Here is a 17,976-nt window from a genome sequence, read left to right on the forward strand (position 1 = left end):
TGTGTGCGGGCATGTGTGTGTGTGGTTGTGTGTGTGTGTGCGGGCTTGTGTGTGTGTGTGTGTGTATGTGTGCGGGCATTTGTGTGTGGTTGTGTGTGTGGGTGTGTGTGTGGTTGTGTATGTGCGTGTGTATGTGCGTGTGTGTGCATGTGTGTGTGTGTGTGTGTGTGTGTGTGGTTGTGTGTGTTTGTGCGGGCATGTGTGTGTGTGGTTGTGTGTGTGTGCGGGCATGTGTGTGTGCGGGCGTGTGTGTGTGGTTGTGTCTACGTGTGTGTGGTTGTGTGTGTGCAGGTGTGTGTGTGGTTTTGTGTGTGTGTCATTGTGTGTGTGTGGTTGTATGTGGGTGTGTGTGCAGTTGTGTGTGTGTGGTTGTGTGTGTGGTTATGTGTCTGTGGTTGTGTGTGTGTGGTTGTGTGTGCGTGCGCGTGTGTGTGTGCGTGTGTGTGTGGTTGTGTATGTGCGTGTGTGTGCATGTGTGTGTGTGTGTGGTTGTGTGTGTGTGTGCGGGCATATGTGTGTGTGTGTGTGCGGGCGTGTGTGTGTGGGTGTGTGTGTGGGTGTGTATGTGCGTGTGTATGTGCGTGTGTGTGCATGTGTGTGTGTGGTTGTGTGCATGTGTGTGTGTGGTTGTGTGTGGTTGTGTGTGTGCGTGTGGTTATGTGTGTGGTTGTGTGTGTGGTTGTGTGTGTGCATGTGGTTATGTGTGTGGTTGTGTGTGTGGTTATGTGTCTGTGGTTGTGTGTGCGTGCGTGTGGTTGTGTATGTGCGTGTGTGTGCGGGCGTGTGTGTGTGTGGTTGTGTGTGGGTGTGTATGTGCGTGTGTGTGCATGTGCGTGTGTGGTTGTGTGTGGTTGTGTGTGTGCGTGTGTGCGTGGTTGTGTTTGTGCGGGCGTGTGTGTGTGTGGTTGTGTGTGTGCGGGTGCGTGTGCACGCGCGCGCGTGTGTGGTTGTTGATCAGCCTGTAGGAGAGTGTTGCCCACGTCCGGTTCCCCATCCTCCCTGACTGGAGTCCCCAGCTCGCCATCTGGGCCGCTGCCCTCTTACCATTCGTGCCGATGCCCAGGAGGCCCTGATCTCGCCGTTTCCTGCGTCCTGTCCCCGGTAGAGGTGGGGCTGCAGGCAATCAGTCCTCCAGGTGTCCGGCCAAGCAGTGGCGGGTGGCGGTGGCGGTGGCGGTCACACCGTGTTCTCCAGAAAGACGAGGTGACGGCCTTTCACGACACCTGTGAATGGGACCTTGTTGAGAAACAGGGTCTTCGCCGATGTGTCGAGTGAAGAGGAGGTCATGCTGGGGTAGGGCGGACCCCAGTCAGTATGACTGGTGTCCTTACACGGGGAGAGGAGACACGGAGACAGACAGGGAGGAGAAGGTCATGTGACAGTGGAGGCAGCGAGCGGGGTGGCCCGTCTACAAGGCAGGCCAAGGGTCACCGATGCCAGCAGAGCTATGACAAAGCACGAAAGGACCCTCTTCCAGAGGCTTCGGCGGGAGTAGGGCCCTGCCAACATGTGATGTCGGCCTGCGGGTCACTAGGACGGTGAGAGAAGAGATTTTGTTGCTTGAAGCCCCAGCTGGGCTCCTTTGTTCCGGGGGCCCCGGGAGGCTCGCGTGGGCACCATCCGGGCTGTGGCTACGGCGTGTGGCCCCGGCACCCTGGCTGAGGGGGCCGCAGATGCGGGCAGAGGAGCAGGATTTGGGGGCGTGAAGGCCTCGGGCCTCCGCTGCTCGACAGCTCCCGGCTTCCTGGGGTTTTTGCAAAGTGCGGCAGAGGAGGAGCCAGGTCTCCCATCTTCCGGGTTTATTGTGTTGGAGGTGGACCCGGGGAACATGCGGTTAGGGCTCAAGCGACGAGGAGGAGGTAGGTACGGTTTCGAGCAACCCTATGGACAGCTTCCTGGCCTTTAAGTGATCGTTCCGGGAGCCCCTTGGCCTTTCGTGTGGAAGGCATCTGTGCGGCCAGGTGCCCTCTGCCGGTTTCCCAGGGCCGCTGGAAGGAAGGGCCACACGCCGGGTGGCTTAAAACCGCAAGAGTTTATTCTCCCACAGTCCTGGAGGCCGAAAGTCCACCATCAGGGTGGGGGGACAAGGCCATGTTCCCTCCGGAGGAGGGTCCTGCCTGCCGCTCCCCGCCGGGGCCTTGCAATGATGCTGGGCGTCCCTGGGCTTGTAGACGCCCCGCTCTGATCTCTTCTGTCCTCACAGGGCCGTGTTCTCTGTGCCTCCCTCTTTTTCCCCTCTTACAAGGACACCAGTCGTATTGGGCCAGGGCCCACCCGCTGCGGCGCGACCTCATCGTCACTAATTATATCTGCAGCCACCCTCTTTCCAACTAACGGCACATGCGGAGGTCCTGGGGGTTCGGACGTGAACAAGGCTCTATTCGGAGAAGGGACACTATTGGACCCCTAACCTACGCCCGAAGCAACCGCCATCCCTCCTCTAATTCTGCTTCTCGTGACCACGGACTGTTGTCGCCAGGACAAGAGCACCGGGGAACGCAAGAAGAGCTGCTTCCCCAGGGTTTCGGCTTCGTCTCTCTTTTCAGGCCCAAAGTGGGAGTTGGCAACCGTAGTACCAGGACCTGGGTGCGGTGGTTTCTTCTAGAAGAATTGGCGGTATTTTCTAGGAACAGATCTAGCCTCTGGCCCCGCTGAGCTGGGAGATGATCTGGGAGAGCTCCTTCCCGCCCGGGAGGCGCCTCCAGGCTGCCCGCTGCGCTAGTGACGGGGCATCTCGCTCGGCCGGCCGCTCGGAAATGCAGTGACAGTATTGGCGCCATCAGACGGCAGCACGGGCTGCCACGTCACCTTGAGTCGGGTTCCGTTCTCTTTTACCTTTTCCTTGTCTCCACTGCTGGTCTGGCGGTTATCACTGCTTGTGAATCAGTCTCTCTCCTGTCGCCCCTTCGTTTCCGTTCTCCCATCTGCCTCGGCACGGACAGGGCCCACGGGGGGTGTGCGTATCAGTGAGCTCACTGTGTGCAAACGGCCCAGATGTTCTCAGGTAAGTACAATGAATCACCGAGATCGTCTTGGTCCATCTCTTAATTCTTGGCCGTGATTGGACGGCTGAGTTTATCAGTGACTTTGCGGCAGAACAGAAATCGTTATACTTCGCAGAACAGGAGGCGCCAGCGGAAGAGAGGCCAGAATGATCTGTAGGAGGATTTCGAGCCCCTCCCACTCACATGCCGCGTCGGACTGGGGATTCGTGACCCCAATCACATTATCTCCCGAGCGCCCACTGTTTGCTCCCTGTGGCCCAGCAAAAGGGGACGCACGCCCTGAGCCCAGAGCGCACACCCTCACGGGGAGAGTCGGCAGGAAATAAACTGCCACGTGCACTTTGGGTTATGCCGGTGCGAGACAAACTGCAGACTCCCAGACGGAAGGGAACTGGGGGAACATACTTGGGTTTGCTGTGGAAAGTGGAATTTTCCCTCGGACCGTAAACGAATTCACCGCCTTAGTTAATGCGCGTGAATCCCGCAGGCTGTTCTGTTAGAGGACCTGGAACCCCGCCGGCCCTGACCCGCCCGCATCCGCCCCAGGACCCCAGGCACCTGCGGATGCCCCTGGAGCCGCAGTGCCAGGGCAGAAGGGAGGAACGGAGGCCACTGGGGCCGCGGGGACAGCTGGGGGCAGACGGGTGCGGGTGGAGTTCGGGGCCGACTTCAGGATGCATTATTGTGAAGATACTCGTGACACATCCCAGAACTCAGAGGCAGCTCACGAGGCTGGAGATCCCGGACCTCACTGAGGACACAGATCGCACGACCTGTGCAAAGCTGCACTGTCTCACTCACTGTTAAGTGTGTGTGCTCAGTACTGAACTAGCACAGTGTTCCCAGTCAAATTAGTGCCACGGCAAACGGAAACACGAAGTCAAAATCATATCCGCACCCCCACGTTCACTGCAGCATCATTTACAATAACCGAGGTGTGGGAACAGCCTCGGTGTCCACTGATGGGCGAGTGGATAAAGAAGTGGGGTGTGTGTGCGTGTGCGTGTGTGTGCATGTGCGTACAATGGGATGTCACTCAGCCATAAAAGAAAAATCTTGCCATCTGCAACAACATGGACGGACCCCAAGGGCGTTACGCTAAGGGAAGTAAGTCAGACAGGAGAAGAGACCACGTAATCTCACTTACATGTGGAGTCTGAAAGAGACAAACCAAAACAAAACCAAGAGACACAGACACGGGGAGCAGGTCGGTGATTGCCAGGTGGGGGTGAGGGGTGGGACAGACGGGTGACGGGGCGAAGGAGGGCGAGAGGTACAGACTTCCAGCTATAGAATAAATAAGTCAGGAGGATAGGATGTACAGTCGTGACGACTCCAGTTAGGAACGCCGGGCTGATAGAAGTTGCTAGGAGCCAAAGTCTTGAAAGTCCTCCTCAGGAGACAAAAACGAACAGTGTGGAGACGGACGGTGACTAGCCTTTATGGTCCTCAGGGCACAGATATCGATTCCTTACGTTACACACCAATTCCACCGCGATAACAGCAATAAAATTAATGTCATCGAGAAATTATGCAGAAACCAGATTTTGCTGCACACGGTGCCCTGAAAAGTCACCGAAGGAGTAGGAAATGATTTTACGAAAAAGCAAACACCTACTTTTACAAAAGAACGTGTTATTAATGTTACAGCTGGTAAAGTCTCTTGACCTTTGACGCCAAGTTTGCCAACGAAGAGGATCCTAAAAAAAGAAAAACGGAAACTCATTGTAACTGCACACTGTCTATTTGGCCCATCTTTAAAACACAAGAAAATTTCAAAGTCAGTTTCTTTTCTAGGTTAGAAGCAACAGTCATTTTGAAAGAAAGTTCTAAAACACTGAAAGAATCGTACGGGGTTTGCACTTTAACAGATGACTTCTGGAGTCTGAATCAGAAGAATCGACATCCGGCCTCCAGGCAACACTGTCCACATTGAGTCCTCTGTGCGCATCGTAAGGAGGCTCCCCGTATGAAAGTCTAAAAACCTGCGGGTAGTTTTCTAAAATCGAACATGACTCCCATCGAAGCACTGTGACGTATCTGTCAGCAGTAATTTATCGGGCACGTTTCTAAATAATTTTGAATTTCTCAGGACATGGACAACTACGCCAGTGTCATTCGTGGAAGCTGAGGCTTCTCAAAATTTATTAAAAACCACTTAGTGGGGCGCGTGGGTGCCTCCGTCCGTTAAGCATCCGACTTCGGCGTCGGTCACGATCTCACGGTTCTTGAGATCGAGCCCCGCGTTGGGCTCTGCGCTGACAGCGTGAAGCCTGCTTGGGATGCTTTGTCTCCCTCTCTCTCTGCCCCTTTCTCTCTCCTCAAAAATAATGAATAAATAAATCAATACATACACTACTTGTTATCTATACTATCACAAAAAAGACCATCAAATCAAATGACCTGTTGTAGAATAGAATGTTCCTGAAGCAAGTAAGTAATGGCAATCATTTAAAGAATTTTACTCAACGAAAGGACATATTTTTTTTAATGTTTTTATTTATTTTTGACACAGAGAGAGAGAGAGAGAGACAGAGCATGAGTGGGGGAGGGGCAGAGAGAGAGGGAGACACAGAATTTGAAGCAGGCTCCAGGCTCTGAGCTGTCGGCACAGAGCCCGACGCGGGGCTCGAACTCACGGACTGAGAGATCATGACCTGAGCCGCAGCTGGACGTGCAACCGACTGAGCCACCCAGGCGCCCTGAAAGGACGTATTTTTATAAGAGAGTATTATTTATATCCTAGTGACTTAAACTTTCCAACTAGTGTGATTAAAAATGCAAATTTTCTATTATTTCATGTACAATAATTGAGTTTGCACTTTCTTTATACAGAATGACCTTGTGTTTCAGTAGTTACTGAGAATAGAATATTACTATAAACAAGGTTTATTTCAGGCAGGCGTGGTGTCTCCCCCAATCGGATGGGAAGCCACCACAGGTGGGGCCACGCGATGGCCGTGTGAGGCCCGTGGCCTGAGCGGTGAAAGAACTCACAGAGGCAGAATAGAGGAGACAGGAGGCCACTGGATACGCTGCAAGGGAGCAGTGGGCAGGGACAGCAGGGGGGAGGCTGTGTGGCAGGAGGCGGGATTAGTGCTGTGCCCGCGGAGTTGAGGGGAAGGGGAGGAGGTGGGAACACTCGGGATTTTCCTCTTTTGGTGCCCGAGCCCAGGCGTAAGTGGCCCCTGTCGGCTAGGCTTCTGGCTGTTTTGAGGGGGGTGGCCCGGTGGACCTGTGTGCACCCGTCCTGGCCACCTTGCTCAGGTCCCCCTTGTTCAGGTTGGCTGCCTAAAAGCCGCTTCTACGGAAGGGTTTGCCTTCTTGAACTTCACACAGAGGTTGAGGTTAGTTGCTACCAAAATGGACAATATTATTATTTTTTTTTTAATTTTTTAAAATGTATTTATTTTTGAGAGAAAGAGCACGAGTGAGTGAGGGGCGGCGAGAGAGGGAGAGGCCGGAGCCTGAAGCAGGGCTGGAGCTCACCCAACGTGGGGCTCGAACTCACAGACCGCAAGATGGTGACCTGAGCCGGTCCGGCTGAGGTCTCAGGTAACCGGCTGAGCCCCCAGGTGCCCCCAAGATGGACAATATTATAATCTAAATCCGAAATACTAAAATAGATCGACCAAGAATTTGAAATAATTATGTGAAATGTGTCTGAGAAAATAAAAGGTGTTATCGATGTGAAGTGAAAAGACGAAACCATAAAGGGAGCCAAGTGGCAATATGATGTATGAAAAACGATGAAGGAGCCTAAGCAAGCTGACCCCCCCCCCCCCCCCCTGCCCCGTGGGATGTGTGACACTCCTCAGGCTCCTGGCCACCAAGGACAAAGGGAAGGACAGAAAACAAATGATTAAACTGATAGAGTCTCTGGTGTTTACAAACATCGTAGTAAAATTTCGAGGAAAGGGCGGTCCCATCGTGGCCTGGGGCCCAGGAACTCCCTGCGGTCTGGATGCCAGTGCTTTCCTAGAGGGAAAAACACCCTTAGCCCGACGAGAGCCAGGCCTCCAGGGATCTGTGCGGTGTGCTGGGGGTGTCCCCTACTCAGCAGCCGAGGGTCCTACAGTCCAACTCAGCTCTGACACCGTCCACCTGGAGACAGAGTCGACCGCACACGGTGAGGGCTCAGTCCCCCACACAGCACACACACTGCCCCCCTCCAGCTGTCACCTGTGTGGGAGACAAAGGCAAAAGAAATGGCAGATAAAACAATTTCCTTATACCCTGCAGCCCACTGACAAGATACTTGAGACCCGCAGAGGAAAACGTTTCGCGTTTCTTGTTTCTCCGGGAACTCCCTTTGTCTTCATGTTAGTGCTTTGCTAGAGGAAAAACCACCTTAGCAAGTGTCTACTTTAGCAGATGAAAGTCCTTCTGGGGACCTCCCTAGTCTTTACCTCCCCCAGCTCCCAAGTACATAACCTGTCACTCCTCGGGACCCAGTGCAGCCCTTCCTGCCCTCGGGTCCCGTCCCCGTGCGTGCTTTAATAAAACCGTCCTGTTGCACGGAAGACGTCTCAAGAATCCTTTCTTGCCGTCGGCTCTGAACCCCAACTTTTCCACATCCACCTGTGCAACAGACCGACAGACTATAAATCGGAGTTTCCCTCGCCCCCCTCCTGGGTTTGATTAGTTTGCTAGAGGGCTCACAGAGCCCAGCAAACCAGTTGACTGGAAACTTCCTGGATCACCAGTATTTTTGGCAGGAGTATGACTTAGGAATGGCCAGATGGGAGAGACACACGAAGGGCAGGTGTGGGGAAAGAGCTCAGACCTTCCGTACCTGCCCCGGGTATATTGCTGTCCCCAAATCCCTCTGTTCACGGACCCGGGAGCTCTCCCAGCCCAAACTCTGGGGTGTTCATGGGGCCTTCCCTACACTGGCGTGACTGATGAAATCATTGGCCATTGGTGATTGAACCCAACCTCCGGTCCCCTCCCCTCCCCGGAGGTCAGTGGGTGGGACCGAAAGTTCCAACCCCTAATCCTGTGACTGTTCCCCTGGCAACCTGCCCCCTCCTTTAGGGGCTTTCCAAAAGTCACTGCATGAGCACAACAAAAGATCCTTTGGTCACTCTCAGCACTTAGGAAATTCCAAGAGTTTCAAGAGCTTCAAGCCGGAAATGGAGACAAAGACCAAATGTGTCTATTTCTGTTTATTTATTAGTGGAAACGTACAAGACAGATTAATAGAGCCATTAATAGACGGAGACAACCCTCAGGAGTCTGCAGGAAAAAGGAAGAAACAAAAAGTGTACAAGAGGGGCACCTGGTGGCTCAGTCAGTTCAGTGTCCGACTTCGGCTCAGGTCATGATCTCACGGTTTGTGAGTTCAAGCCCCGCGTCGGGCTCTGTGCTGACAGCTCGGAGCCTGGAGCTGCTTCGGATTCTGTGTCTCCCGCTCTCTCTGCCCTTCCCCTTCTCTCTCTCAAAAAAAATAAACATTAAAAAAACTTAAAAAGTGTACAAAAAAAGTAAAGGGACACTACGGGTAAAACTGGACGAGCTGATTATAATAATCGATCAATACCCAAAAGAGCCTTAAGAACTAGAACCAGAGGAAGGAGAGCTGAGGGCAGAGCCAGAGGGCAGGAGGCATCGAGGGGTGCCTCTGGGGGAGCCCCGGGCAGACAGGGCGGCATTTCCGAAGGGACTCTGCTGCAGGGCACAGCCAGGTGCCCAGGGCGTGTGGCGCCAGGCGAGGGCTCAGGCACAGGGTCCCGCAGGTCATTTCCACACCAGGCGGCCAGCCGCGGGCTCGTTTTCTCCACCCGGGGGGCCGGGGCCCGGTCGGCTGGGGGCCCTGGGCGTCTCCAGGCCTGGGAGCCTCCACAACTGAGGGACCGGGGTGCAGCTCCGGTCCCAAGGGACTGGTGTCCTATCAGGGTGTGCACAGGGGACGACCACGTGGGGACTCAGGGGTGAGACCGCCGTCTACACGCCAAGGAGAGAGGCCTCCGCAGAGACCAGCCTGCCCAGGCCTGGGTCTCAGGCCTCCAGCCTGCTGTCTGAGCCGCTGGTCTGTGGGGTTTGTCATGGTGGCCAGAGCCGACTGGCCGTGTCCTGTCTGAGGCGCTTGGCCACTGTAGAGAGTCACCAACATGTCCACGCTGCTCAGACCCGTCCGCTCCTGCGAGAGAATTATTTACCCAAGGAAACACTTGAGGAGAAGCTTTAAGAAAGGACGCGTGCATGGATGTAAATTTAAGAAAAATAAAAAATAAAGTTAAATCAAAAAAAAAAAAAAAAAAAAAAAAAGAAAGGACATGCGCGCCCCAGGGCTGGGTCACAGCAGCATCGTCCCGAGAGCAAGGCGTGGGGACAGCCGAAGTTCCCATTGGGGACCCAGGGATCAAGGAGCTGTGGCATCTGACACGGCGGGATAGCTGTGGCCGCACGGACGGACCCGAGCACGTCATGGGGAGTGAGCGAGGTCAGACAGAGAGGGACAGCGCCGTGTGATGTCACCGTGGAATCTCAGAAATCAAACCGGACGGAGTCCCTCAGGCGCTGCAGCAGACACGTCTTCCCAAGACAGCTGCCGAATCCCACCCCGGAGCCGGCGGCCTGGTGGGGGTCCCTCCCAATCCCTCCCCGTCTGGGCTCTTCGCCCGGGAGGCCGTGCGGAGGGCACCAGGCCCCAGGGGACAAGGGAGGGGGCCGCGTTGGGCCTCCAGCCCCTCCGCCCCCGTGAGCCAGCCCCGAGCGGAGACCGGGGAGGAGGGCACCCCCAGAACTGGAGACTCTCGGTGCCTTGCAGCCTCGCCCTCCCTTCCGGGCTGTAGGAGATGAGCCAGAACAGGCGGGAAGCCCGCTCATCCAACAGCCTGTGGGGCTCAGAACACGTCCGCGTCCAGATCGAGCCCTCGCGCACGGGGTCTGGTGCCTGGCTCTCGGCTCTCCCTCTGCAGGCGGTAAGCCTGGGCTCACACCGCCAGCACGTGTGAGACCGCGACCTTGCCGGACACTGTGCCTGCAACCGCGACACTGAGGTCGTGGCCACTCCGAGGGCCCCGTCCGTCCCCTACGGCACAAGTCAAAGGTCAGCTGTCGGGGTGGCGGTGGCCCGCGGGCAGCGGGTAAGTCAGAACTGGGTGCCACGTGGAAACACTGCGCTGGGGGTCCACGCACGTGACATCAGAGAGGACAGCTCGTCTCATCACCCCGTGGCGTGGCCTGTGTGGGTTCCGCTTCGCCGTCTGCTCTCCGGTCCCCTGCTCGGCCTTCCTCCTGTCTTACGGCATCGCGAGTGGGGGTGGGCTACAGCCAGGTGCCTGGCGTGACCGGCCTCTGCCCGGGCTGCGTGGCGAGCCTGTGAACGCCGGCCGCAGGCACGCTGTCCTGTGTGCCAGCCTGTCCCGCGAGTGCTGATGGTGTCGCATCCTGTTTCCCGTGGGACTGGGGAAGGGAGGGCGGAGGTCATTCTGAACCACGTGCAGAAGCCACACTGTGCTCCAAAGGGCAGAGGTCACCTTATGAGTAAGCGTGTGGGGCCACAACCTTCCCGCTGTCCCTCCGCAACCGAGTGTATCTGGTCTTTAAACCACAGACTGTGATGAGTAACACAGAAAACACCCAACACGTAAGAGCGTCCGAGGGCAGAACATGAAACTGAGATGCATTTTGTTGTTGGTGTTGAACAGGGTCAACCGTCAGTTGGAACGAAGACAGACTGAGAGTCTGAGAGAGAATGACTGGAAATAAAATACAGATCGCGTCTGACAAAACATCAGATCAACAAGGCAAAGTGTATTTTTGATGTAGGGTTAAAAATGTATGTTTTTAAAAAAACAACTCTTGGGGCGCCTGGGTGGCTTAGTCGGTTAAGCGTCCGACTTCGGCTCAGGTCACGATCTCACGGTCCGTGAGTTCGAGCCCCGCGTCGGGCTCTGTGCTGACAGCCCAGAGCCTGGAGCCTGCTTCCGATTCTGTGTCTCCCTCTCTCTGCCCCTCCGCCGTTCATGCTCTGTCTCTCTCTGTCTCAAAAAATAAATAAACGTTAAAAAAAAATTAAAAAAACCAACTCTTCCTTTCGGAATTACGGGACTTTAATACAACTTGAATTATATCAGGTAGAAAACAACTATGTTCTAAATAGCCTGTTACACGAGCAAATTTTATTTTAGTTTTGTAAATTACCAAGACCCACCTAGCTGGGCGGTTTGTGGTGCCCTCTTGTGGCAGCCTATGGAACTACCTGAGGGTTTGTTTTTTCAACTTCTCTCTGGGGTCAAGGTCCATGTGCTGAGAGCGGTCATCCTTTTCTCCATAATTCATTCTTGGGCCATTTCCTGCTGGGCAGAAGCATTCTCTTGGCCGTCCACAGCCCACATCCTCTCGCGCAGAATGCCTGAACCAAGAGGAAGGAAAATGGCTTTGAAAAGAAATGAGCTACACCGAGTCGACATGCCGAGACTCCGCAGCCTTGAGAAACCCGTGTCCCTTCGAGGTGCCCAGCGTCTCGGGGCTCATCCCAGCGCCCCTGATTCCTTTCCTACCCTGCAAGGTGAGTAACTATTCTGCTGTCTCCATTTTCCCGTTTCCATACTCACATCGCTGTCACATCAGTTTCTGCTTTAAATTGCACTGCACGTTGAATAGGTATCTGTAGGTTAGCTTAGTGCTAAGACCGCATCTCCACATCCGTTTTAACGGGCTTCAACAGTCACCTCTAACTTTCTCAGGCCTGATGATGTGCGCACCACTCTACAGCCTTGCCATTTTGCAGGCGAGGCTTGGTGTCTGCCCGGGAATGTCCGTCCCCATCAGAAGCCCGCCTGAGCAGATCCAGGTGTGTGCTAGCTTGATCCACCCGGTGCGAAGTCAAGAAGATTGTCTCCCCGGTTCGAGTGGCCCCTCAGGTGCACCCACCCTACTGGCTTTACTTGAGATGGCAGGATAAACACCCCTCTGCGTGGGAGCCGGCTGTCTGTCGGGGCTGTTTCTCACCAACAATGCTCAGTGTTCAGAAAGTCACAAGCGCCCTCTGAGGGAGCTCTTTGCTTTCTTTACCAAGCTTATCGCTGCGGCTGCACATTCTGGCTGATAGCTCTGCTTCTCGGTCCAGACGTTTTCTCCTAGTACTTCCTTTTTTTTGCAAAAGCTCAGTAATGTCCTCGTGTCTGTGGACAGTTAGTTCACCCGGTAGCAGAGGGTCCTGTGGTAGGCCACCAGCTTCCACTTCCAAACTGCATCACCACCCTCTTTGCCTTCACTATCATCACCATCACCATCACCACCATCACCATCACCACCATCACCACCATCACCATCACCACCATCACCACCATCACCATCATCACCACCACCATCACCAACATCCCCACCATTTACCATCACTATCACCATCACCATTTTCAATATCACCATCATTATCATTGTCACCACCACCACCGTCACCATCATCACCATCATCCCCACCATCACCACCATCACCACCATCACCATCACCATCATCACCACCATCACCATCACCATCATCACCACCATCACCACCATCACCACCACCACCATCACCACCATCATCACCATCACCATCATCACCATCACCACCACCACCATCACCATCATCCCCACCATCCCCATCATCACCATCACCACCACCACCACCATCACCATCACCACCATCACCACCATCACCATCACCACCATCACCACCACCACCATCACCACCATCATCACCATCACCATCACCACCATCACCACCATCACCATCACCACCACCACCACCATCATCACCATCACCACCATCACCATCACCACCATCACCACCATCACCATCATCACCACCATCACCATCACCACCATCATCACCACCATCACCAACACCACCATCACCATCATCATCACATTATCATCGTCACCACTGACGCGTAAACTATCTAAGGCCAAAATGCTACTGAGTGGCGGAGTGTGGATTTAAACCCTGACAATGACTCCAGAGTGTACGTTCTTCCTCAGTGCTCTCTGTTGTACTAACTTTATCTGTCTCTGTTTCTTCATCTATAAAATGGGGTCAATAACAATACCTTCGTAACGAAGGTTCTGTGCAAATAAAATGGTGTGATGCATATATATGGCGCCTAATATGCACCCAATAAATGTTAGTTTGTGGACCACAGTGATGTGTTTGCTAAATTCTCTATGACACAGTGTGCTGTTATTCAATAAATAACTTAGCTTCCGTTCCCAGTGACTGTGGCCACAGATGGCCATCATCGTGGTGGGGTGCCCCAGTGACTTCGATGCAATGGACCTGAACTGCCAGGGAATGTGTCCCCCTCACCTTCCAAAGGCAACTGGATGCTGGCACGTGCAGTTTCCCTTTTGTCTTCTGGCCCCAGACTGGCTTTCCCTCCCAGGGTCCTTTGTCCTGCCGTCTGTGGATGTTCACAGCCGTGATACAACCAGGCACGGGGAACTCTGTTTCGAAGCGCTCAGCCTGCTCACTGTGTTTTCACTCCAAAGTCTTCACAGAGCCCGATAATTAGCCCCTGGGTAAATGTCTGCACTAGGGGGTGCTGGAGGGGAAGGTGGTGAGGGGCTTACTTGGAAGCCCGCAGCCGCCCTGGCTCTTCCGGCCGTGCTGGGGTCACCCGGTTCCTTGCTGGGAACTTTCCAGTGGCGACCTCACACCGGGCAGAGAGCCCCCCCACGGGGCTCCGTCCCTGCTGCCTGCCTTCGCTCATCCTCCTGACCGCTAGGGGGCATCCGTCGGGTGCCAGGCGCCTGCGCAATGGGGAAACGAAGCCCATCCAGGCACTGTCCTCGTCCCGAGTGAAAGCGAGTCTCGTCAGCAGGGAGGCGGGCTCCAGGGCTCTGAGCGTCCCCCGGGAGATAGCACGGCGATGGGCCAGTAACGGCAGCTGCACTGAGCCCCCGAGGTACCAGCTCGTGAGCTGTGTGCTCCCCGTGCACATCTTGCGCACCATCAGTATGCAAGATGCGTCCCGTGGAAGACGCTTTTCTAAGTCGTCTCCGGTTTGTCTCCACACACCTTTCGCCCCGACGGCTGTGGTCTGAAGGTTTGTGTCCCCGTCAAGTCGGTACGTTGAAACCTAACCCCTGATGTGCGTATTAGGAGGCGGGGCCTCTGGGAGGAGGTTAAGGTGGGGCGGAGCCCTCGAGGCCGGGACCAGCGCCCCCATGGGCCAGGCGGTTTCACACCTCGGTTTGCTGAGGTCGTTCCTTCCTCTACTGCTCCTGTGAGTAAGGAAGTCCTAAACGGCCTTCGAAGCCTGGTTCAAACAACATCTCTTCTACAAGCCCCGCTGCCACCCTTCTCCACGCCGGTGTGATTAGGGCACCCTGGCCCTGGGCCCACACGCCGTCTTCAAACTGCTTTATTCACTGCCTGTGTTTCGCTGGCCTAAGTCCTCCGAGGTCAGTGAGTAGGTCTTATTGATTTGTCTGTGTTTCCTGGAAGCTTGCACTACGCCCCGCTCACAACAGATGCTGTAACCCCCTCATGAAAGACCTTTATTTCACAGACGGAGGCATTCAAATGGGAAGGAGTCTTAAGTGAGTGGCCACTAAGCCCCCTTGTGTTCTGGGCAGAGAGAGAAGAAGAATCCGGGTCCCCCCCGCCGCCTGGTGCAGAGCACTGTTCTCTGTTTCCTCGCGGGAGCAAAAGCAGCTGAGGCCGGACCCCGTGAGGCAGGAGCTCCTGGAGGCCGCTGACGGGGCTCTGCCCCCGGCCCACATTCGGGGCCACCACACTGCCTGGCACCTGTCCCCCGTCCCCATCCAGCCCCACACGGACTTCCCTGATGTCTCCCTCATGGCTGCCCATCCTGGTCTGTGCTTAGTGTCACCGGCCTGTCGAAGGTGGGTCCTCTCCGTATCCCGGACCACTGCATCCTGTCTCCTTCTAGAACTTTCTGCACTTTGAGTCACCTGTTAGTTCGCTGTGTCTCTCTTCCTCCGGGCTACCTCTACAGTGACAGGGACCAGGGCGTTTTGTCCACTGCTGTAACTCCATCACTGAAGACTGCCTGGCATACAGTAGGTGCCCAATAAAGATACGGAGAGTGAACCGAATGGTCCAGGATTCCTTAGGCCTGGGACCTGGGCAGTTGGTGACCTTGCCCCTTTCCCTGCACGAGCGCAAACTTGTTCTGTGTCTTCCTCGGAGTTTCTCCTTGAAGCTCGGGCTCGGCCTAAGTCCGCGCTGGATTCTGAGCTCCCCCAGCACTTGCCTCCCAGGCCTGGACTTTCCCCCAGAAGCAGGCGTGCTGTGTGCAAGGCGGAACTCGCGCCCGCTTTCAGGTCGTGGCGTTCTTCCCGGGCTCTGACTCGCGTGCCTGGCACCCCCCGGCTTGCTTTCCAAGCAGGAGCTCCAGGACTCGGGCCCAGGAAGCAGCTACAAGGTTGGCTGAGCCTCCGTGGTGTCTCCAGCTGCCTGGGGACGAGTGACCACGGGCCAGCCACACACCTGGTGCAGGGAGGACGGGGCTGCCGTGTGTGACATCAGATGTGTCTCCTCGTCCCCGTCCACTCACTATTGTCCTCCTGTGGCTCCTTGGTGCTCCCTGGTGTCGTGGGCTTCTGGAACGTTCCAGACCATGGTCAAGAAGGCTTTGGGTAGCATTAGCGAGGGACCACTTTCCAAATTGATACTGAGAATAACTAAGGAGAAGCTACTTGAGAGAAATTGATGGAAACATATTAAACACAAACACCTGATGTGAAAGATGATGGGGGAGGAGACGGGTGAAAGGAAGAAATCCTGAAAATAGCTCCTCCCTCCTCCCTCCCTCCTCCCTCCTTCCTTCCCCCTGCTCCTCTCCCTCCCCACCTTTCTTCCCTCCCTCCTTCCTCCTCCCTCCCTCACCCCTCCCCCCTGCTTCCTCCCTCCCTCCTCCCTCCCTCCCTTCTCCATCCGCCCTCCTTCCTCCCTCTCTTCTCTCTCCCTCCTCCCCACCTTTCTTCCCTTCCCCTTCCCTCCCTCCTCCCTCCCTCCCTCCCTCCACTCTCTCTCCCTCTCACCTCTCCGTCCTCCCCCTTTCCTCCCTCCCTGCCCCCTCCCTTTGTACGTTGGGGTCAGAACATAAACTCTGGGCCCTTGTGAGGTGGTGAGTTCTTACAGGTCACTTGAAGGATGTTACTACTTGGCTCTTCATAGAAGGGGCATCTGTTTACACCCCACCAACAACGTGGAAGAATCCTGAACATGGGAAGTTTCCCTCAGGGCGTCTGGGTGGCTCAGTCGGTCAAGTGTCTGACTCTCAATTTCAGCTTAGATCATAATCTCCTGGTTCGTGGCTTCGAGCCCCACATTGGGCTCTGCACTGACTTGGGATTTTTTCTCTCCCTCTCTCTCTGCTTCTCTCCTGCTCTCTCTCTTCCCTCTCAAAATAAACTTAAAAAATACTAGAAAAAAAAAGAAGGTTCTCTCCTCCTTCATGATTTAGCATTTCTTGTTGCGAGCTAGTAACTCCTGGCAAGGCTACCGCGATTCTGTGCCCCTGGTTTGTGAGGACGGATCCCTGGCCCTTGAGAAGGGTGTCTGACGTCCCTGGAGAGGGAGACTTCCATGGGAGGCTAAGTCCTACCCCCTGCACAGCCGTCCCTAGGGCCTGAGCACCTTCCCTGGCCACCACAAGGGCCTCGGGAGTCCTGTGGTCCCTGGGGCGAGCGCCCCCTACAGACCCAGACTCCTGAGTCGGGGAACCCAGGCCCCCCTTTCCTGGTCGCGGGGGTGGGGGGCGGCCCCAGGGACTGTCCTGCTAACACCTGCGGACTGCTTCCCGGGAAGGTGCTGCTGGGTGCTCGGTGACCATGAGGGTGGAAGGGGGAGGGGGTGCTGGGGGCACAGTTCTGGAAGGTCCCGCGGGCACAGAAGGTGCCCCGTGCCCTTTCCAGACGGTAACACCAGGGCCCAGAGAAGGTTTCACAGATGCTCGTTTTCAAGCCCATTTGGAAAGAATGAAGGTCCTGTTTTCTAGCGATGGTCTCAGATGAGTGACGGCAAGGGTTAGGGCATTTTGTTTAAGTGTGTGACATACAGGGTGCATGCCGGTGTCATCCAGGGTCCTTCACCCTCGGTGACCTGGCTGTGACTGTCACGGTGCCTCCCGGGTCTGGTCAGGAGGGCTGTGTCCAGGCGCCCTCGGGCTCCGGGGAGGCCCCCCCGCTCCGGCCCAGGAGTTGCTTTAGTTGGGTAGAATGTTCTGGAGATGGGCACCGGGGACGCCCTCTGTGGGGTCCCTTCCCATTCGTGCCACGATCACACCTTTCACTCAGTCCTTCCCGGAAGACTCCACCATCTCTAGGCTCTTCCTTCACGTGTGGAACCTTCTGCTTGTACCCACACGTGGGCAACCTGCCCACAAGCCTGCTGAGTTGGTCTGCAGACCTGGGACACTGCTGACGTTTCTGGTCCTACACCCCCTCTCCCCCCAAATGGCCCCCCTTCACTGTGTGTGTGCAGGCTGTGTCCTGGAAAGGGGTGGCTTCGTCCAGCCTTTTTTTGGAGGAGGGGGAGGGGAGGAGGGGCAGGAGGAGGGGTGAAGAAGGAGGAGGGGAGGGGAGGGGGGAGGAAGAAGAGGGGGGAAAGAGAAGGAGAAGGAGGAGGGAAAGGAGGGAAGTGGAGGGGAGGGGGAGGAGGGAGGGGAGGAGCGGGAGGAGAGGGGAGGGGGAGCTGCTGACTGGCACCCCAGATGGAGGGCACTCTCTAGCTATCTCTGCTGTCAGGCCCCTGGCCTGGGGCAGCGGTACCTTCGTCAGAACCCCTGATGGGTCCCCAGACCACCCCACCCTGGGGGGACCCCTGCGTCCTTAGACCCTCCCCCTAACCACCCTGTCCCGTGGCAGGCTGTTCCCGCCAGCTTCTCACAGAGGGGACCCCACTTCCGCAGCAAATAGCAAACCCGGCTGGTTCACCACCAGTGTATCTGGTCTTTGGCTGAAGGACAAGGACAGACCACGGGTCGCACTTGCTTTCACATCTCGTGCCTCT

Source organism: Panthera leo, chromosome B2, assembly GCF_018350215.1.
Source record: "Panthera leo isolate Ple1 chromosome B2, P.leo_Ple1_pat1.1, whole genome shotgun sequence".
Lineage (NCBI taxonomy): Eukaryota > Metazoa > Chordata > Mammalia > Carnivora > Felidae > Panthera > Panthera leo.